The sequence below is a fragment of the Podarcis gaigeae genome, assembly GCF_964106915.1.
Source record: "Podarcis gaigeae genome assembly, chromosome: 9".
In the NCBI taxonomy this organism is placed as follows: Eukaryota; Metazoa; Chordata; class Lepidosauria; order Squamata; family Lacertidae; genus Podarcis; species Podarcis gaigeae.
Genome location: NC_139685.1, coordinates 78,863,541 through 78,877,904, shown reverse-complemented (window position 1 = coordinate 78,877,904; position 14,364 = coordinate 78,863,541). Strand labels below are relative to the sequence as shown.

At 47.2% G+C, this 14,364-nt stretch overlaps 2 long non-coding RNA genes across 2 annotated transcripts in view; one reads left to right on the top strand and one right to left on the bottom strand.

Annotated features, from left to right (window-relative positions):
• Nucleotides 1–2,117: 2,117 nt before the first annotated feature.
• Nucleotides 2,118–14,364, top strand: part of LOC310853040 — a 484,331-nt gene continuing 472,084 nt past the window's right edge. The window contains exon 1 of the long non-coding RNA XR_014568517.1: nt 2,118–2,155. This is a non-coding gene — a long non-coding RNA (uncharacterized lncRNA). The remainder of the gene's footprint in view (nt 2,156–14,364) is intronic.
• LOC310853042 lies at nt 6,256–14,024 on the bottom strand. The gene is made up of 3 exons (XR_014568519.1): nt 13,769–14,024; nt 11,711–11,773; nt 6,256–6,296 (listed from the first exon to the last, which is right to left on the bottom strand). It is a non-coding gene; the product is annotated as an uncharacterized lncRNA (long non-coding RNA).

Genomic DNA, 14,364 nt, shown 5'->3' with positions numbered 1-14,364 from the left:
TATTAAAAATTTTAGAGGTACAAAAAGAGAAAACAAAAAACATCATTTTAAACAAAAATAAGATAAAATACAAAAATGAAAAAAGAAAAATGAAAAAGAAAGAGCAGAGAATTAAAATCCATTAAGCAAAAATAGAAAACAAAGAAAAATATAACAAATCTTCCCATTACTTATCTTTCTTTAGCTTATTTCTCTGACCTCCTCACACCTCCCTCTTTTGTATTCTAGGTCAATTATCCATTTCAGCAAATCCTTTCCCTCTTTTCAATTTTTTGTCCTGTAATTTATCTTGATATTAATATAACTTTACTTTCCCTCCTTTCACCAAAATGTCCTGCTGACTTTTATGAAGCAAGACATTTTATAGAAATACATTGGAAACCTCTTTACCAAAAAATGAATACCAGTGGTGTTTTAAATAAAATAAAAACAAACTGCGGCATTAAAAAAACAAAAACAAAGTGGGATGCAATAATTTAAACTACAACTTCAAAATCAGTTGGACAAATGTATTCACAGAAAAATGCAATCACAAATAACAAGGTGGGCGCTGGAAATAGACGTATCAGGTGTCAAAGACGAGAGCAAAGAGCATGCAATGAAGGCGACAGGCACACCTCTGTGGGAGTCCCACAACTTAGGGGCCACCACAGGAAAGGCCCTCTCCTCCTGGGCTGCCACCCCCTGAGTCGTTGAGGGTGAAGGATCTACCAAGAGGGACCCCTCTGCAGATCTTGGCACCCAAGGGGGTCTATAAGGAAGGAGGGTAGTTTCTCAGGTATTTTGGGGTCTAAATGTCAACATGAGCACCTTGAATTGGGCCTGGAAATCATAGAATGCACCCTTGCTAGATTCAACGTCCTGCCATCTGCCTTATTGCAGGGCAGATTCAAGGGTAAACCATAATAAGCGGAACGAGTCTGCCCCTGTGGCTTGATGGAGGTAGAAACTGTCTCTCATGTCTTGTTACGCTGCCGTTTCTACAGGGATATACGCTCGGTATTTATCACTCCTGTTATACAAAAATATCCAAATGGATCCGAACCTCAATGTCTAAAACTCCTGGTAGAGGACAAGGATCTAGAGATCACACTCAGGGTGGCCAAATTCTGTGTGACTGCCATAAAACTTAGGGAACAAGCTGTGCTACCAAAATGATTATGGTTTTAAATAACAATTTTAGGTTATATTTTAGCGATCAAGATTTAATATATATATTTAACTGCCGCTATATCTGAATTGTCTCTGTTATACCCAATTGCAGTTCAATGTATTCCTGTTGTGTTTTATGATTTTCCTGATATTGTAAGTGAGCTGGAACTGGTCTGTGACCGTAATAATAAAATTCAATTCAATCATAGAATGCATAGAATAGTCCAACCCTGCAATGCTGAGGAATCTCAGCTGAAGCATCCATGACAGGTGGACACCCAATCTCTGCTTAGAATTCTTCAAGGAAGGAGAGCAGCCAGTTCTCTGGCCAGTGCATTTTGGAGCAATGGAAGTTTCCAAGTCATCACCTTTTTAAAAAATACAGTTTCAACTGAGAATTTTCAAGAACAGAAACACAGGGAAAGGGGGAAACAGGTTGTTCAGTGAAAGTCATCGGGAGCCTTACAAAATATTACGTACAGAAAAGAGACCCGTCTGGCAGTCAGGAGCAGTGAAAGAACAAATCATTCAGCACAACATTGAGCAAATAAAATTTCCAATGTAAGTATGGATCAAATTGCCATTTCTCATGTGGGGATTTAGGGAAGTGGTGGGGAGGGATGGAGGGGGACAAATTAAATAGCATTCAAAGAGTCTCTCCAGAATGAGGCCTGGGACCCAAAGCCTTTGCACTGCTGGCTGAGAGGTTAATAAAGGACAAAACTGGAAAGTGGACATCAGCAAGGGTCAGGCTTGACCAGGCCCATCAGTTGTTGAATATTTTGTGGGAATATTCAGCGATGCAGGGGAGGATATATATATTGTTTGATTATAGCTTTTCCAACTTGTGTTAAGAAGTTCACAATTTAGCAGAGTAACATTCCCCTTTTTAAACTCAGCGGATGCATTTGCTCAGGCTCACTGAAGCCTCTATAATAACTGTTCTAGTATTTTCCCCTTATTCCGATGGAGAACCTACAAAGGACTCTACAAGGGCTCTTGTGTCCCCCATAAGGGAATAAGGGAAGATTTTCGTTTATTACAATGGGAAGCCCGCAAGCAGAATTTGAGCACAAGAGCCCATTCTCCTCTTTTGGTTTGCAGAAACAGGTATTTGGAGGCATTGTTGCCTCAATCTGTGGAGGCAGAGCAGAGCCACCGCACTGATAACTCTCTGCTCCTCCAAGAATCTGTCCAATCCCCTTTTAAAGCCATCTGGGTTGGTCGACCTCAGTGCCTCTTGTGGGCATGTGTTCCATAGTTTAACTCTGCACTGCCTGAAGAAGGAGTTGCTTTGGTCTGTCCCAATTCTTCCAGCTTCCTTCAATGCCCAAGAGTTCCAGTGTTACTGCCTATCTAGGGTATTTTATTTATGTATGGAGGTGCTTTTGCCTTATGCTGATCTATGACCATATTAAAGATTTTGGTTGGAGTGAGAGATGGAGGAAAGCTTTTCTCTTCCCACTTTCTCTGCTCCATGCATAATTTCCTAAGCTTCTTTCATGTCAACTCTTGCTCATCTTTTCTCTTAGCATAGATGTCCTAAAAATTGCAACTTTCCCTGAAAGGGGCCATTGCTCCATTCCTTTTCCGAACCATCTCCAACTCAACAACATCCTTTTTGAGGTGAGTCAAGTAGAGCTAGACTCAGTATTTCATGTGGGAATGTTCAGGGTTGCAGGAGAGGTTTTGATAATATCCTTTTCCAACTTGTGTTAACAAGTTCACAATTTAGCAGAGTAACATTCCCCTTTTTAAACTCACAGCGGATGCGTTTGCTCAGGCTTGCTAAAGCCTGTATAATAACTGTTCTGGTATTTTCCCCTTATTCCCTCATAAAAGATAAGACACGACACAATCTTCTATAAAAGTATAAATAGGTTTACTCACACATCATTCTGTTCACAGTCGGATCCCAGAAGGCCGACTTAGCTTAGAAAAGTAACATATACCTAGAAACTATCTCATAAGGAGACAGTCCCTTTGTCCTCTCTTGTCTGGAGGCCAAGAGAGCATCTTTGGCTAAGCAGATGTTGCTTTTTCAATGAAAGTAGTTACAGATGGCTGCCCTGCCCTGTGCTGTTGTCATTACCTGCACAGGTGAGGCCACGCCCACCTCTAGTCACATGCAGAGGAAGCCTGTCCCAGCCCAGAAGGAAACAGGAAGTTGACCTGCTGGCTGGACAAACATTCCTCCCCATGTGTAAACATGTTCGCTCTAGGAATGTTGTACTTGATAACTCTTGTGTTCCACATCCCACATTTCAAATAGAGTGCCTAGAGGCCCCCCACAGGCAATTTCTCGCTGCAGAATCTGACCTTGACAAAGCCCTGAATGAGTGCGGACTAATGGCTTCATGATGAACCATGTTGCTGTACCATTTGAAGCAATTCCATCCAGCTCTTTCAGCAACTGGACGAGTAAATTAGCTTGGAGTTTAAAACTGAAGGTCTGGTACTCCAATTCCTTCCTCTTTCCTATGTCTGTGGAGCACATCAGAGCTAATCTGAGCCTTCTCTCTCTCTCCCCCCCCCATATAAAGTTATTAATCATTTTCCACTGCACCAACCCCTCACACATTTTTTCAAAACTGTAAAAGGGATATTCTGTAACAAGAAGGTGGTTTTAGGGACCACATTCACTCTAACAGCCATCCCTTTTCCTGAAAAAAATAGATTTTAAAGGCCATTGAAGTGAACAATCTTTTAATAAAATTGAACACTCTAATGTTACACAGCTCAGGGTGTGTGTGTTACATTTCCTGTCGATTTTTTTGGTTCTTAATCCATGAGATAAAAGTCAAATAATTCACTTTTGGGTGGGTGGGGGGGGGGGGATCTTGTAGCCAGTTTATTTAAAACTAGTACACAGCTCAGAACTTCTGCCAAGGAACTGACAGGCCTGTAGTAGTTTCGCACCCAGCTTTATCATTCTGGTGATTCCAAAAACATGTGCAAAATTTTCAAGAATGGCCCGGTTTGTGAATCCTTGGCCTTTCCTTCCCCTTCTGAACAGCAGATGTGGGGAGAGACTCCAGGGGAGACTTCCGCAGGGGGCCCCCATTTTGAGAGCCACCATGGCTTGTTGAAGGTTAAATGCATCAGGACAAATGGCATACAGAATCATAGAAATGGTAGAGGCAGCATGGTCTAGTGGTTGGAGTGTTGGACTAGGATTAGGACCTGGGAGACCAGGGTTCGAATCCCCACTCAGCCATGAAACTCCCTGGGTGACCTTGGGCCAGTCATTGCCTCTCAGCCCAACCTACCTCACAGGGTTGTTGTATTCCACCTTGAGCTCATTGGAGGAAAAGGTGAAATATAAATGCAATAAATAAATAAATAAATAAACAGAGTTTGAAGGATCCCTAAGAATCATCTAGTCCAGGGATGTCCAACAGGTTGATCGCGATCTACTGGTCGATTCCTACTGGTTTAGGTAGATTGCGGGCGATGGCTGGCCCCTCCAATCAGCCCCGCCTCCTCGTCCGTCCTCCAGATCGCTGACTGCTTCATTAGTGATCTGTTAATTGAGGTTGAATCCTGACAAGACAGGGACTGTTTTTGGGGGACAGGAGGCGGGCAGGTGTGGAGGACTCCCTGGTCCTGAATGGGGTCACTGTGGCCCTGAAGGACCAGGTGCGCAGCCTGGGAGTCATTTTGAACTCAGTTGTCCATGGAGGCACAGGTCAATTCTGTGTCCAGGGCTGCTGTCTCCCAGCTCCATCTGGTACGCAGTATGAGACCCTCCCTGCCCACGGACTGTGGTGCATGCTCTGGTTATCTCCCGCTTGGACTACTGCCATGCGCTCTACGTGGGGCTACCTTTGAAGGTGACCCGGAAACCACAACTAAACCAGAATGCGGCAGCAAGATTGGTGACTGGGAGCGGCTGCTGAGACCATATAACACCGGTCTTGAAAGACCTACACTGGCTCCCAGTACATTTCCGGGCACAATTCAAAGTGTTGGTGCTGACCTTTAAAGCCCTAAATGGCCTCGGTCCAGTATACCTAATGGAGCATCTCCACCTCCATCGTTCTGCCCGGACACTGAGGTCCAGCTCCGAGGGGCTTCTGGCGGTTCCCTCCCTGCGAGAAGTGAAACTACAGGGAACCAGGCAGAGGGCCTTCTCGGTGGTGGCACCCGCCCTGTGGAACACCCTCCCATAAGATGTCAAGGAAATAAACAACTCCCAGACTTTTAGAAGACATCTGAAGGCAACCCTGTTTAGGGAAGCTTTTAATGTTTAATAGATTGTATTTTAATATTCTGTTGGAAGCCGCCCAGAGTGACTGGGGAAACACAGCCAGATGGGCAGGGGCAAAAATAATAAAATATTATTATTATTATTGATGAGCAACTTTTTTCATCTATTCCTTTGCCCTGATCAATCACCCGTTTAAAAATAGAACGTTCCTCCCTAAAAAAAAAAAAGCTCAACTGCTACAACCTGAACCCCAGAAAGGGTAGATCACTTTTTAATTGTTTGAGTAGATCACAGTCTCTTGGAAGCTGGCCGTCCCTGATCTAGCCTAACTCCCCGCGTCCCTCTCCCAGCTCTCAGTTTCTAGATCCCTTTCCATCAGAATTTGACCTTGAGGCTGCTTTGGTGAACCATGTGAGGGGCTTATGTTGGGAGGAGAGACAGGAAGAGTGTGAGCTTGTGAGTCTTCTGGACTCCTCAGTGCCTTTTGATACTGCTAGCCAGAGAAACAATTTGGATGAGCCAGAGGTTAGGAACCTTGCTCCAGGGACCAAAGTTCTGCAGTTCTTCTCAGCCAGATACCCAGAGGACACCTCCATCTCTTTGGCTGTGGGCCTGGATGCTCATTCTAATTTATTTCCACACACCCTGCCCCATAAAATTTATGAACCACCTGAACGTAAAAAAAGAACCTCAGAGCCATTTACAAATAGAAGACAAAGCAATGAAATTATCAATAAGGACGATGAACAACGACAATCTGAAACTTTCTAAAAGCTAAACCAGCAAAAGACTAAGAACAGAGGGAAACTCGCATTGACTCTCCAGCTGGACTTGCCTGAACAAGAATGTCTTTAGCAAGCACCGACAAGAGCTCAGCAAAGGTACCTGCCTGACGTCAAGAGGCAAGCAGTTCCAAAGGGCAGATGCTGCCACACTAGAAGACTGAGAGATGTGGAATGAGTGTTAGGTGGCACCAGGGGCAGGTAAAGGGGGCATCTATGGGGCAAGGTGATTTTGTACTTAATACATACATACATACATACATACATACATACATACAAAAGTTTTTATTTATACCCTGCCCTTCCTGGTTCAGAAAACTGGGCTCTGGGCGGCTAACAACAAATTTAAAACACTTAATTGTAATACAACATAGAAGCAGCATAAAATGCAGTATAAAAGCATGAATAACAATAAAATTCAAAGTTCAAAAATCAATTTGGGGAAAATCCATCCAATAAACATTAGCTAGTCCCCTGGGCTAGCTGGCTGAATTGGTCCTACTTGGGCCAGCGAGGAGGCCAGGGGAGAATTAGCTGTGGGGTCCCAGAGCGGGTGATCTTCATATAAGGGGAGGAAAGAGAAGGGCAATAAAAAATCAGGCTGAATTCAAATTAAAGGCCAGGTGGAATAGCTCTGTCTTACAGGCCCTGCGGAAGTGGTTAAATCCTGTAGGGCCCTGGTCTCATGGGACAGAGCATTGCACCAGGTTGGAGCCATCACTGAGAAGGCCCTGGCTTCCTTAGGGCCCGGAACCTCTAAACTATGGTTATTCATGGACCTTAAGGTCCTCTGCGGGGCAGACCAGGAGAGGCAGTCCCATAAATACAAGGGCCCTAATAATAATAATAATAATAATAATAATAATAATAATAATAATAATTATTATTTATACCCCGCCCATTCGGTTTCCCCAGCCACTCTGGGCGGGTCCCAACAGATAAAAAACAGAATAAAACATCAAACATTAAAAACTTCCCTAAACAAAACTGCCTTCTAAAAGTCTGTTAGTTGTTTATTTCCTTGACGTCTGATGGGAGGGCATTCCACAGGGTGGGTGCCACCACTGGGAAGGCCCTCTGCCTAGTTCCCTGTGACCTCACTTCTCGCAGGGAGGGAACCGCCAGAAGGCCCTCGGAGCTGGATCTCAGTGTCCGGGCAGAACGATGGGGGTGGAGACGCTCCTTCAGGCTAGCTCAGTTGGTGAGAGCCTGGTACTGATAACGCCAAGGTTGCAGGTTTGATCCCCATATGGGACAGCAGCGTATTCCTGCATTGCAAGCGGTTGGACTGGATGACCCTCAAGGTCTCTTCCAAGTCTTTGGAATCTCTTTGGAATCTTCTTCTTCCACCATCGCCGCAGAGGAGGCAGCCCCAGCCGCCTCCGTGCCTGGAGAGACCCTCCTCTCTCTCCCCACCGTGCTAATTTATGGCCACAGGCCGCTCTCGGAATTCCTCCGAGAGAGGGGTGGCGGTGATTTATTTCGCAGCAACCTTGGCAGCCTTCCGCCGGGAGCTTTTATCATAATTACAGGTGTAAAATGTCAGGGTCCGTAATTTCTCAAAGAAATTGCGGGGATTACATTTCTCTTCCTGAACACGCCAGGCATTTGATGTGCAAACCCAGCGGCTCTTAAACAGACGTCTGACTGACAGAGGAGACGGGCGTGAGATGCTTGTGCACTCTAGCATGGCGGGCAGGAGGCAACCCCACCCCAAAGCCAGGCATGCATGTGCTCCCCGGGCCCCGATTCGCCAGAGGCGGTCCCTGCCTCCTGGCCTCTGTCCCAGCAGACCCCTGGCCCTGACCTGGCCTCCTCCTTCCTGCCTTTGGGGGAACGTCAGGTCAAAACGTGCCTGGGGGGCAAACTGGGGGACCAAACTGCAGGAGGCAGTGGAAGACAGGAGTGCCTGGCGTGCTCTGGTCCAGGGGGTCACGAAGAGGCGGACACGACTAAACGACTAAACAACAACAACAAAACATGGAAGGAAAAAAGCATTAAAATCAATTAAATACTTAGAATTAATACCATGTGTGTGTGTGTGTGAGAGAGAGAGAGAGAGAGAGAGAGAGAGAGAGAGAGAGAGAGAGATCTACTAAAACCGGGCTTTTCTGAGAGGGAACTCACAGGAACTCGAGTCCCTCTCAGGCGGGTACTGTTGCCATTCTAAGACAACGAGGGACGTGTTCATGGTGAACTCTGGCACCTCTTTTTCTAGAAATTTTGTTGTTGTTTCAGAGTCAGCACCAGCACTTTGAATTGTGCTCAGAAACGTACTGGGAGCCAATGCAGATCTCTCAGGACCGGTGTTATATGGTCTCGGCGGCCACTCCCAGTCACCAGTCTAGCTGCTACATTCTGGATTAGTTGCAGTTTCCAAGTCACCTTCAAAGGTAGCCCCACGTAGAGTGCATTGCAGTAGTCCAAACGGGAGATAACTAGAGCATGCACCACTCTGGCCAGACAATCTGCGGGCAGGGAGGGTCTCAGCTTGCGTACCAGAAGGAGCTGGAAGACAGCTGCCCTGGACACAGAATACCATTCCTGCAACTAGATGACTCTTGGTGTCCCTTCCATCTCTTCCATTCTATGATCCTATGACCTCTGCTTTACACTGACTGGAAGTGGCTCTCCAGAGTTTTGGGCATTGTCTTTCCTGGCCCGGCCTGAGATGCCACTGGAGATTGAACTGGTGGACCTCCTCCTTCACTCCAAGCAGGTCTTGAAGGAGGAAGATCGGAAGCTGCTGCCTCACCCCTAGCCTGAATTCTCCTACCAAAGCTACATTTCTCGCAGTTCTGATGTGGAAACCGGAGCTATGAGGAACCCGGTCCCAACAGCTGGATCTTAAAATATCCATTTGACTTCTTGCACCATGGATTGGGCACGCTAAAAAAAGATCAACATTTCTCAAAAAGATAAATAAACTCGCAGAGCTCTCGGAGTCGTGTTACAAAGACGCCTGGAAGTTCGGCGGCGCATTAAGGAGCACGCTCAGGGCTGCAGGACACCCATTCCCAACCAAAACAGCCGCCACTTTGAGACTGAGACATCTCTTCCTCCGTCGCAGGAGCGACTCCTGTTGCTCAAACCCTGTCAGACGTCGAGGATCCCAAAGGGAGCCATCGGGACCTGCCGGGACAGAAAGGCTCTCTCTCTCTCGACCTTGCTGACGTCTGAGATGCTGTTTCATCGGCGGCCTCTTCTCCCGCTCCATCTCACGACCGCAGGGAGCACAGGGTTATCCCAACATGTTATAATACACTCTTGGGTGTCTTATTACTTGAAATATGCTGCACAAATATAACTCGGGTAGCTTATCTTGGCCCGGCTGTGTTCTATAAAAAGTCTTCCAGCGCCGGACTTGGGGGCTCCCTCCTTGTTCCAGGAGAATCTGTTGCCTCCCTCTTCTTCCAGAGTTATTCCGACCAGAGTTTTTCCTCTCCCTCTCTCCCTCTCTGTACTCCGTGTTTTCTCTGGGACTACCAGAAGTCAAGCTGCCGGTTTTGTGGGCCACCTGGGGGCCGGAACGACAAGCCCTTTTGGCTGCTGCTACCGTGGCTCATAGGGACACAGGTGACACTGTGGGTTAAACCACTGAGCCTAGGACTTCCTGATCAGAAGGTCGGCGGTTCAAATCCCTGCGACGGGGTGAGCTCCCGTTGCTCGGTCCCTGCTCCTGCCAACCTAGCAGTTCGAAAGCATGTCAAAGTGCAAGTAGATAAATAGGTACCACTCCGGCGGGAAGGTAAATGGTGTTTCCATGCACTGCTCTGGTTCGCCAGAAGCGTCTTAGTCCTGCTGGCCACATGACCCAGAAGCTGTACGCTGGCTCCCTTAGCCAGTAAAGCAAGATGAGCACTGCAACCCCAGAGTCGGCCACAACAGGACCTAATGGTCAGGGGTCCCTTTACCTTTTACTGTAGTTCATTGGCCCTGAATTGCCGGAATACAGAGAAAGGAAGGGAGGCCAAGGCTCAAACTAGCCAGGAAGCCACAATCTCTAAGCTGGAAGCCCTTCCTCTCCCAAATGCATTTTGGGCATGGCTGGGTGCAGCGGTGAAAGAAAATGTCAGGCAAATGGCACCTGGGGAGGAGTCAGTCGGAGAGTCCGGCAGAAATGCAGGCAGACTGGAGGGCTGGAGTTTTGTGAGGCAGAATCCACTGGTTTCTCTTGATAGCAAGGTGTTCGGGTGAAGAAAGTGGAGCAGTTTGTTGGTGGCACAAGATTGGCCCTGCCAGGTTACCTTTTTGCACAGATCAAGAGGGGTTTGGCTTGCAACACTTGTGCCCCATGCTGAACTGACTGTTGGAAGACTCAGCACAGACAAAACTATTCACACAGCACAAACTATGGAACTCACTCCCCCAGGAGACAGAGATGGCAGAGAGGACTATTGATACCTGCTAGCCAGGATTTCTATGCTCTGCCCTCCACAGTTGGTGACAGTAATGCTCCTGAATAACACTTACTGGAAACCACAGGAGAGGAGAAATAAATAATAATAATAATAATAATAATAATAATAATAATAATAATAATAATAATAATTTATTATTTATACCCCGCCCATCAGGCTGGGTCTCCCCAGCCACCCTGGGCGGCTTCCAACAAAGTATTAAAATACAGTGGTCTGATAAACATTAAAAGCTTCCCTAAACAGGACTGCCTTCAGATGTCTTCTAAAAGTCTGGTAGTTTTCTTCTCTTTGACATCCGGTGGGAGGGCGTTCCACAGGGAGGGTGCCACTACCGAGAAGGCCCTCTGCATGGTTCCCTGTAACTTGGCTTCTCGCCATGAGGGAACCGCCAGAAGGCCCTCGGCGCTGGACCTCAGTGTCCGGGCTGAGCGATGGGGGTGGAGACACTCCTTCAGGTATACTGGACCGAGGCCGTTTAGGGCTTTCAAGGTCAGCACCAACACTTTGAATTGTGCCTGGAAACGTATTGGGAGCCAATGTAGATTTTTCAAGACCGGTGTTATGTGGTCTTGAAAGAAAGTGCTCTTGTGCTCGAATCCTGCCTGTGGGTTCCTCATAGAATCTGGTTGGCCACTGTGAGCACAGGATGTTAGACTAGGTGGGCCATTGGCCTGATCCAGAGGACTCTTCTCATGTTCTTACAGTACTTGGAACATGCCAGGAAGCAGGTGAAGGACTTGGAAGAGACCAAGTCCTGCTATAAGGACACATCAAAGGAGTTAGGGAGCCTTTAGCCCAGAGAAGGGGCAGGTTCAGGACAGGTTCATTGCTCACCTTCCAATGTTTGTTGCCATGTGGACAAAGGAAGAGCTTTGTTTCCTGTTGCTCCTGAAGGGAGAGTCCTGTTCACAAGAAATGGGATTTGGACTAAATATTAGGAAGCGCTGCCTGATGGGGCAAATTGTTGAATGGTGACCCATCTTGGAAGGCAGTGGACTTCATTATAGGGGAAAGGTCAAGCAGAGTTTGGATGCTGGAAAACGGGATTTATGAATTGGCGTTTGTGTGCATGTGGGCTGAATTTAGATCGCCTTTGAGGCCCTTCCAACGCTACAATCCTTCCATTCTAATCTATGATTCCACACCTGCAGTTTTGTCCTCCAACCAGCAAGCTCCGATGGTGCTGGAATCAGGGGCCGGGTGCTAATCTGCGAGCGACGGAGAGATGAAAGGGATTCAACATCTCCTGGCAAGTTCAAAACTGATGCACGGATCACTCGTCTAGTCCTGGGATTAGGGATGATGTAAACAGCAGCCAGGGGTGTTGACATGCTCCCCGGTGACACCCGGTGACTTGTGAATGACCCAAGAAAGCCAACAAGGGTGTGTGGGGCTGGAACACCCTGGAAACCTGTGTTCTGAGTAGACGCTGACTGTCATCTCAGGGAACCTTTCCTGACAAGCTTGAGATAACAAGCCTCCGAAAGCTGGTTCTGGAAAACAGATCTGGACTCTCCGGCGAAAACGTTAATGATGCCCTCCTTTTGTTCCTCACGCTTTGTTCCTCACTTCCTTTCCTTGCCCAGGCTCTGGAAGGAAGGTGGTGTGCACCTGGGCCCCGTTCTGGTTTCGGGTTTTTATTATTTCGTTTTTATTTTGTTTTTCAAAAAGATCTGTTTGACCTCCCCATCCACTTCAAAGGTGGAAGGCCTTCTCCGCAGGCGAGCTTTACAAGGATCTTAACAACCCCTGCGATTATTCCTGAAAGGAAAGAAGCTGTTTTCTTGCTCCTAATCAACATGGATCTGGCGAGAGACGCAGGCCAGCATCTGGAGTTTTCCACATGTCAGCTAATAGCCGTATCCTATTTTACAATTGGGGGGTATTCCCAGCGCAGGCTCCCGAGACTGGGCCCTTCGCTTTGTTATGCTTCCAACCCTCAGGTCTGGGCATTCTCTGCTGATTTTTAAAGGCCCCTGGGGGAGTTCAGCACATCAACTTCTGTTCCTGCGCCGTGCAGGAGGGCGCATGCTCCCCAAAGCCTCGGCTCTGGAGCGGGTGAGGTCATTTTCGATCCCAGAATAAACTTCCATTTATCTCGCAACCACAAACCAGCAGGGACGAAAGATGCTCGGGAGAAACCGGAATGTTTTCTCCACATGCATCTCACTGCTCTTTCCAGAGTAGCTCTCTCTCTCCCTCCAAACCACTGGAGGGGAGCTGCCTGCCCCCAGTCTGGCAACCGGCAGGCGCAGACTATCCACCAGAGAGAAGCCTTCTTGGTGAAAACCACAGCCCCCATAATTGAAAACATTTCCCCTCGCTCCCCTTTTGCAAGCCCCTCTCTGGCGGCTTTCGAGAGCTGCTTTCTCCATTGCTCCCGGCTTCTTCAAAATTTGCCTTAGGGCAGAGAGAAGAAACTCCATGTTGCATCTGCAGCAGCGCAACCGGACGCCTTCGTCTTCCCCGGCTGCAACAAAACATGTCTCTCTCGCATCGGTCTCTGCAGCCGCAGCAGGGACTACAACCTGCCAACGGTTTGACCTCACAAGGTCAGGTTGAAGGTGCTGGTTTTGACCTTTAAAGCCCTATGCAGCCTAGGACCCTCTTACCTATGGGACCGCCTCTCCTGGTATGCCCCACGGAGGACCTTACTGTCCACAAATAACACTTTGGAGGCCCCAAGCCTCAAGGAGGTTAGATTGGTCTCAACTAGGGCCAGGGCCTTTTCAGCACTGGCCTCAACTTGGTGGAACTCTCTGCCATAAGAGACTGGGGCCCTGAGGGATCTAACATCTTTCCGCAGGACCTGCAAGACGGAGATATTCCACCTGGCCTTCAGCTTGGACTCACTCTGACCCCTTATATGGGATTTTTGTATATAAATTTTCCCTCGGCTTTTTTGCTGGCCCATGTCAGACCAGCATGGATAGCTGGCTCGGGTGAATATCTGATGTTTCCACCCTTTTTGGTCTTGATTTATGAGCTATTACTAAAATGAAGCTGTATTTTAAGCTGTATTTTTATTAACTGGGTTTGGGGTTCCTCCCTTTCCCTATTATGTTTTATTGTAGTAATTATTATTATTATTATTATTATTATTATTATTATTATTATTATTATTATTTTGAACAAGCGTGCAATTAATTGTTACTGTTTTGAGCTTTATCATGTTACTGTCTTCCTTGGTGGGTCGTACAAACCTCTATTCTGAGTAATGCTTTTTTATGGGGAGGGGGGCCTGGGGGTGTGTATATGGAAGCAAGGAGATAGGGGCCTGAAAAAGTTTGGGAACTGCTTCTCCCATCACCACTATTGTAACTTTCCAGAGAGTTGCAGCTTTCCCGTTCTTGCTCTGCAAAGAGGGGAAGAGTGAGTCTTCTTCCCAGAGTTCACAAGTGTCTTCATAAGGAGAAGAATGGTGCCAGCCACTTGTACTTCTCAGAGGATGCAGTATTCCAGGGTAACCAGAGAAGAGGTTGCTTATACAATGCAATAATCTTTATTGTTATTGTCTCATACAGAACAATGAAAATGAAAAAATCTACATCAGACATCCAAAAACCATCACGCCTGCTATCCCAGCTATCCCAGCCTGGTTAGTCCCCCAAAAACTCTGATACCCCATAATTAAATACAATATACTCCCATAGAGACAACCTTAAAAGGTAAACGGACCCCTGACCATTAGGTCCAGTCGTGGCCGACTCTGGGGTTGCGGTGCTCATCTCACTTTATTGGCCGAGTGAGCCGGCCTACAGCTTCCGGGTCATGTGGCTAGCAGGACTAAGCCGCTTCT